The sequence below is a fragment of the Rhynchophorus ferrugineus genome, unplaced genomic scaffold (assembly GCF_030347505.1).
Source record: "Rhynchophorus ferrugineus isolate W39M unplaced genomic scaffold, kcgeb_rfMv2 rfM696, whole genome shotgun sequence".
In the NCBI taxonomy this organism is placed as follows: domain Eukaryota; kingdom Metazoa; phylum Arthropoda; class Insecta; order Coleoptera; family Curculionidae; genus Rhynchophorus; species Rhynchophorus ferrugineus.
Genome location: NW_027473273.1, coordinates 17,595 through 25,000, shown reverse-complemented (window position 1 = coordinate 25,000; position 7,406 = coordinate 17,595). Strand labels below are relative to the sequence as shown.

General features: G+C 46.9%; 2 non-coding genes and 1 pseudogene across 2 annotated transcripts; all 3 read right to left on the bottom strand.

Moving 5' to 3' along the window:
• LOC143206449 (uncharacterized) overlaps window positions 1-1,455 on the bottom strand; it is a 2,994-nt pseudogene extending 1,539 nt beyond the window's left edge.
• Window positions 1,456-1,874: 419 nt separating this feature from the next.
• On the bottom strand, window positions 1,875-2,029 carry LOC143206447 (5.8S ribosomal RNA). Its single transcript, XR_013008413.1, has one exon. It is a non-coding gene; the product is annotated as a 5.8S ribosomal RNA (ribosomal RNA).
• A 708-nt stretch (window positions 2,030-2,737) lies between these two features.
• LOC143206448 (small subunit ribosomal RNA) lies at window positions 2,738-4,726 on the bottom strand. The gene has a single exon (XR_013008414.1). It is a non-coding gene; the product is annotated as a small subunit ribosomal RNA (ribosomal RNA).
• Between the last annotated feature and the right edge of the window lie 2,680 nt (window positions 4,727-7,406).

Genomic DNA, 7,406 nt, shown 5'->3' with positions numbered 1-7,406 from the left:
TTAACTCGACGTTTGGTTCATCCCACAGCGCCAGTTCTGCTTACCAAAAATGGCCCACTTGGCACTCTGATCCGAAATCTCGCGGCTTCATCATTTAAGCAAGCCGGAGATCTCACCCATTTAAAGTTTGAGAATAGGTTGAGGTCGTTTCGACCCCAATGCCTCTAATCATTCGCTTTACCGGATGAGACTCGTACGCTACGAGCGCCAGCTATCCTGAGGGAAACTTCGGAGGGAACCAGCTACTAGATGGTTCGATTAGTCTTTCGCCCCTATACCCAGTTCCGACGATCGATTTGCACGTCAGAATCGCTACGGACCTCCATCAGGGTTTCCCCTGACTTCGTCCTGACCAGGCATAGTTCACCATCTTTCGGGTCCCAGCGTGTACGCTCTTGGTGCGCCTCTTCTCGCGATGAGAACGAGACGCCCCGGGAATGCGAAGCGGCCACTTTTAAGGGTAAACCGCCCATCTTCCCTGAGTTCGTGCGAGACGAACTTTCACTTTCATTACGCCTTTAGGTTTAGTGATTCCCAATGACTCGCGCACATGCTAGACTCCTTGGTCCGTGTTTCAAGACGGGTCCTGAAAGTACCCAAAGCTATAGCGTCGCCGATCGGTCTAGGTCTGTTCGAGAACCTCGTCGCCAACAGTCATCAGAGGTCGGAAACGGCACCGGGTCCGATTACCGACGTGCATCTGACGCGCTTGCGACGAGCCGAACGCTAACGAGTAGCGGCCTTAAACCATTCGGTATACCGTCGAGCGAGTCGACCGCGAACACGAGGGTCCGTAAACGAAAACGGCGCGAACCGCAGTCTACGGTCTCCACCTCGAGCCTTAAGCCGACGCCCAACGGATCGCGACGTCCTACAAGGAGAAAAGTGCACGCGTTCGTCGCCGGATCGACGTACGAAAGGCGCGCGCAACGCCGAAACGTCACGTGTCACGCGATCGCACGCCGCCTACTACGAGCCGCGAATGAATTTCTCCCTTCGACCTTTCGGGTTTCTCAGGTTTACCCCTAAACGGTTTCACGTACTCTTGAACTCTCTCTTCAAAGTGCTTTTCAACTTTCCCTCACGGTACTTGTTCGCTATCGGTCTCGTGGTTATATTTAGCCTTAGATGGAGTTTACCACCCGCTTAGGGCTGCACTCTCAAGCAACCCGACTCTAAGGAGAGATCCTCTCGCCGTCAGTCACGGTCGCTACGGGCCTGGCACCCTCTATGGGCTGTTGCCCCGTTCAAGATGGACTTGGACGCGCGACGTAACGTCGAGATAATGGACCCTCCCGAACACCACATTTCCCGGCGCCCGATGTCGGTCGCGGGATTCGGTGCTGGGCTAATCCCTGTTCGCTCGCAGCTACTAAGGGAATCCTAGTTAGTTTCTTTTCCTCCGCTTAGTAATATGCTTAAATTCAGCGGGTAGTCTCACCTGCTCTGAGGTCGCTAGTTTAATATGCGTGGCGCTCGTAATCATCATAATAATGAAGATTAGGAGCCAATACGAAATATAAAAGTTTAGAATGGAAAAGACGCGCCGTCGAAAAACGGTGTTTTCTCCCTCGTATTCGAGAGACAACGCACCTACGATCCGACGTCGATTAAAAACTAATTTTATCGGATACGACGATCGTATTAATGGTGCGCGCTACGTTTATCACAAAAACGTGCGAACGACCGTTTTAAACACGTCTCATCCCTTTCATATTCGTACGACCCGTACGAGAGAGTTAGGTCACACGTACGGGTCCGCTGTCACGTTTTAGAACGTCGCGATCGAATCGCGCTTATACGCTCAGCACGCTCAGACATTTCTCGTCGATCGCGAAGATCAAAGAAAATCCGAGCAGTCTTGAAATGAGATACGACCCTCAGCCAGGAGTGGTCCGGGTATGAGATCCCAGGACCGCAATGTGCGTTCGAAATGTCGATGTTCATGTGTCCTGCAGTTCACAAGTTGACGCGCAATTAGCTGCGTTCTTCATCGACCCACGAGCCAAGTGATCCACCGTTTAGGGTAATCTTTTTTTAAGTTAGGTTTTAAACGCATATCGAAACGTTTCTATTATAAGACGACGACGACGACGACGACGCGCGCTCACGTCATAGACAGCGCTTGCGCCCCTTTCGCAGCCGCCGTCGACTTTAAAACGCTCTTACGGTTTATTTTCGTCTTCTCCACTACACACAACGAGAGGAGCGGAGACAGACTACTCGAAATGGTGACGTTCGTTGTAAATTTTCGTCGTCTCACCTCGTACGACAACAAAAGAGCATACGCTGATCATAGTTTGGCAATATTTTCGTAAACTAAATCTCACCCTTTTGGAATGAAACAAACGAAGGGTGATAAGATTTTCGTAAACTAATCACATTACCGATCATCGTATATGTTCGTCGATATGAGGATCGAAACGTCGATTAGAAATATAATTGGCAAAATCGTTTTATTTTGCGCTCGATTTGTCCATTTATAACGAAATCCGTCGTAGGCCGACGATTATTACTCGTCGTCCTATATAACAACATCTTCATCGTATATATCTCCGCTTTCGGGCGTACATCTTTTAAAACCATATATTATAGGTACCCGAAAACAGCTACGTTGACGACGTCGAAATTCGATCGGAACTTCCGAACTTCGTAGATGGCTCTTTAACGTTCGACAATGATTTTTACAGACTTGTACGTTTACCTATTATATATATATAGGCATAACAACACACTGTAATGATCCTTCCGCAGGTTCACCTACGGAAACCTTGTTACGACTTTTACTTCCTCTAAATGATCAAGTTTGGTCATCTTTTCCTACACATCGACGACGCCGAAACGCCATCGCGTGTCGATCCGAAGACCTCACTAAATCATTCAATCGGTAGTAGCGACGGGCGGTGTGTACAAAGGGCAGGGACGTAATCAACGCGAGCTTATGACTCGCGCTTACTGGGAATTCCTCGTTCATGGGGAACAATTGCAAGCCCCAATCCCTAGCACGAAGGAGGTTCAGCGGGTTACCCGGGCCGCTCGGCCAGGGAAGACACGCTGATTCCTTCAGTGTAGCGCGCGTGCGGCCCAGAACATCTAAGGGCATCACAGACCTGTTATTGCTCAATCTCGTGCGGCTAGAAGCCGCCTGTCCCTCTAAGAAGAATAGTTTGTACGCCGACAGTAAAAACCGCGCACGAACCGCGAAACCCGAAAGCAACGCGGCCGGCGGGCCTTTAGGATGTCAAAAAGCGCCTAGTTAGCAGGCTAGAGTCTCGTTCGTTATCGGAATTAACCAGACAAATCGCTCCACCAACTAAGAACGGCCATGCACCACCACCCACCGAATCAAGAAAGAGCTCTCAATCTGTCAATCCTTCCGGTGTCCGGGCCTGGTGAGGTTTCCCGTGTTGAGTCAAATTAAGCCGCAGGCTCCACTCCTGGTGGTGCCCTTCCGTCAATTCCTTTAAGTTTCAGCTTTGCAACCATACTTCCCCCGGAACCCAAAAGCTTTGGTTTCCCGGAAGCTGCCCGTCGAGTCATATTAGGGAACGTCGACGGATCGCTAGCTGGCATCGTTTAAGGTTAGAACTAGGGCGGTATCTGATCGCCTTCGAACCTCTAACTTTCGTTCTTGATCAATGAAAGCGTTTTTGGCAAATGCTTTCGCTTCTGTTCGTCTTGCGACGATCCAAGAATTTCACCTCTAACGTCGCAATACGAATGCCCCCATCCGTTCCTATTAATCATTACCTCGGGGTTCCGAAAACCAACAAAATAGAACCGAGGTCCTATTCCATTATTCCATGCATACAGTATTCAGGCGAAATTTTAGCCTGCTTTGAGCACTCTAATTTGTTCAAAGTAAACGTGCCGGCCCACCTCGACACTCAGTAAAGAGCACCGCGGCAGGATTGAGTTGGGCCGTCGTAACCACGACGCGCACAACACGCACGCCGAAACGCACGCGCGACGGCGACGCGACACGACTAAGCCCACCGGCAGGACGTCTCGCGAAAAACACGCCAGTTAACACCGCGAACGATGAACCGGCGGCGCGAGACACAAATTCGACTACGAGCTTTTTAACCGCAACAACTTTAATATACGCTATTGGAGCTGGAATTACCGCGGCTGCTGGCACCAGACTGGCCCTCCAATTGATCCTCGTTAAAGGGTTTAGAGTGTACTCATTCCGATTACGGGGCCTCGGATGAGTCCCGTATCGTTATTTTTCGTCACTACCTCCCCGTGCCGGGAGTGGGTAATTTGCGCGCCTGCTGCCTTCCTTGGATGTGGTAGCCGTTTCTCAGGCTCCCTCTCCGGAATCGAACCCTGATTCCCCGTTACCCGTTACGACCATGGTAGGCGCAGAACCTACCATCGACAGTTGATAAGGCAGACATTTGAAAGATGTGTCGCCGGTGCGAGACCGTGCGATCAGCTTAAAGTTATTCAGAGTCACCAAGTTGTACGATGACGAGCGCGAACCCGAAACCGATTGGTTTTGATCTAATAAAAGCACTCCTTCCATCTCTGGTCGGAGCTCTGTTTGCATGTATTAGCTCTAGAATTACCACAGTTATCCAAGTAATTGTGGGTACGATCTAAGGAACCATAACTGATTTAATGAGCCTTTCGCGGTTTCACCTTAATTCGGTATGTACTGAGACATGCATGGCTTAATCTTTGAGACAAGCATATGACTACTGGCAGGATCAACCAGGGAACTGTTCTTATTATTTTATCGACACGAAGCAGATAAAACAAATACAGACACAGTTTATTTTATAAGTTTGACTTATAAAGAAACGTGTGCGTAAGACGACGATATATAATATATATCGACGACTAATAAAAAGGAGGTGCATGATAGCGCGCCTAGACGACGGAAAAACCGGTCCGAGGCGCCACGCTCTTACATTTTAATATTAGTTGTCTAATAAAACAAAACGATATCATCATCTTAGACACATCTTTTGTTTTTTTTATACACAACCGATCGACTAGGCACCCAATTATCTCGATTATCGACGACGATCGTCGACTACGTCGAAAATTGGATGCCGCAAAATATCGTTCGGCGTTTATAAGACCTCGAAAAACATTCTCTCCGAACCCTTCGCTAGATAGAAATATATAAAGCGACAAGGAAACCTCGTACGAGAAACGTTTCGTGATTTTTTATTTTATTCTCGCTCGGAGAGCAGAGAGCTATCGCAAAATGTGTTGCTGTTTTATGAACGTTCCGATGAAAAACCGATACGTCCATAAAAATAATAATTCCAATCGCATATGAATCGTGGATCATCTTCTTCTAACGAAGCCGAATGTTCCCGCCGAATTCGCGATCTCGCAGTGATACCGTCGTCGTCGTCGTACGCTTCCCGATATATCGAAAAAAACCGACCAGGAAGAACAACGAAACGACGATACAAAATCGCGAGAGCGTTACGAATATATAATAACACGACGAAATACGCTTTTTATTTAGATAAATAAAAAAATACGGTTCGGATCTTATATATTAACATATAATATGTAATACCACCTTCGCTGATCAAAAGCCACTCGGTAAAAGTGTCACAGCGCCGGTCGACCCGACCCGTCGTATCCGTCTCTCGTATCGCCCCACGTAGAAGCGCACACGATTTAAGCGCGGGTCTCTCGCCAGCTATCGGAAATGTATGGGTGTTTTAGAACAGATCGTTTATACGGACGTTGCGCAAATTTTTCGTTTTTACGTCTGCCCGTTCTCGTTATTATCGGAATGTTCCGATGAATAAACTTTAGCTTTAGACAACGTGAACTTCTAAAGCAATAATTTTAACCTCTCGTGTTAATACGTCCTCAGGCCGTTTCTAGACTGCCGATCACGTTCTTTAAAAGTCGGAAAATTCCGATCCATAAAATTATGCTAGTAGAATGTAAAGATCCTTCATAGGATGGATACTGTCACATATCGATACGGCGATCGGAGTAAAACTGTTCTCACGTATTTCAGGACATTTTAGGTTGTTACGTCGGCCCGTTCGTTATTATCGGTATATACCTATGAATAAATGTTTTGCTTGTAGAACGTAAGATTCCAAAAGAATGATTCGCCGAAACGATGGTGCACCCTTACGATCGGATATTTGCCGCTTATTGGCCATTTTCTATAATTCATCCGTTAGATATCGTTTATCGACTACGGATAAGGTTTTCCGATATCAGAATGTTCCTAAGGATGATTCGAAAGTGATTTGAACGAAGAATTTGATAGAATGAATCCTTTATTTATCCATTGAGTACAGGGTACGGAGTGTCTGCGGGGTCAGCTAATATATTATATTTCTCTCTCGACGTAATGGTAACTCGAAGTCCGAACCGCGCTCATGAAGCTCGGTTTCAATCCAATCCATGTTGGTCGGTTCCTCGAGAGGAACGCCGTATCTTCGCGGTCGACCGCCTAATGAATCAGGTGGTAAAAGTCCAAGCCCAGCGCGGCAACGGCAGGCGCGTTCAACGTTTTAACTGCCAATTCTACGGTCATTCATCGGCCAACTGTAAAGCCACTCCGGCCTACGTCAAGTCCCAAAGACAGAAATTCCCCGCCGAAATGCACCAACTGTTGAGAACCATACACCGCAAATTACTCGGGATGCAAGTGCCGACCTACTCCAAAAACAACCAAACCCAAAAGACCAATTCCTCCCCCCACTCATGTACGGGGAACTCAAGATAACAGTCGTCTGGCTGGTCTGGATTCCACTAGAACACGAACCCGATCTCCATTGGCGAAATACTCTTCGGAACATATTCAGATGACCAAGGAGATTTTCAGGCCATTTTCAACGCCATCAACCACACAGCTATTGGAAGAATTACTATCGGCCGGGATAATAGATGAGTTGGAACTTGGGCTTATTGCTCCAAGCGAACCAACTCACTACTCCTCCAATCGACCGACAATAATTGACTTTTTTATCTATCAAAATTCGAATCAAGCCTCTGACCTGCAAGTACTCCAAGATATCGATTCTGACCACAGGCCTATCCTCCTCACCCACCATCAGCGATTTTCCACTGAGTTCCACTGTCCCCAAGCAAGGTCAACCTAGTAAACGAAAAAAAAAGTATCTTCTCTTTGACGATCCTCATTATATTAGGACGATAGTTCCATTCTAAATTCTTGATTAATTACAGTTCCTATTTGTTCATTTCGAGACGTTCCCGTGATTAATACTTATCGTGTAGAAATTAGCCACAATCCACAATTAGCCACAGTTAGGAAAAATAAATTAATTATCATATAGTCATAAACGTAATAAAAATGAATACACATATTTTCGAAGTCACTCCAGAAATACTTTACCTTATTTTTAAATAACAATCTCGGGCCGTACCATTTTTACAAAACTTATTCT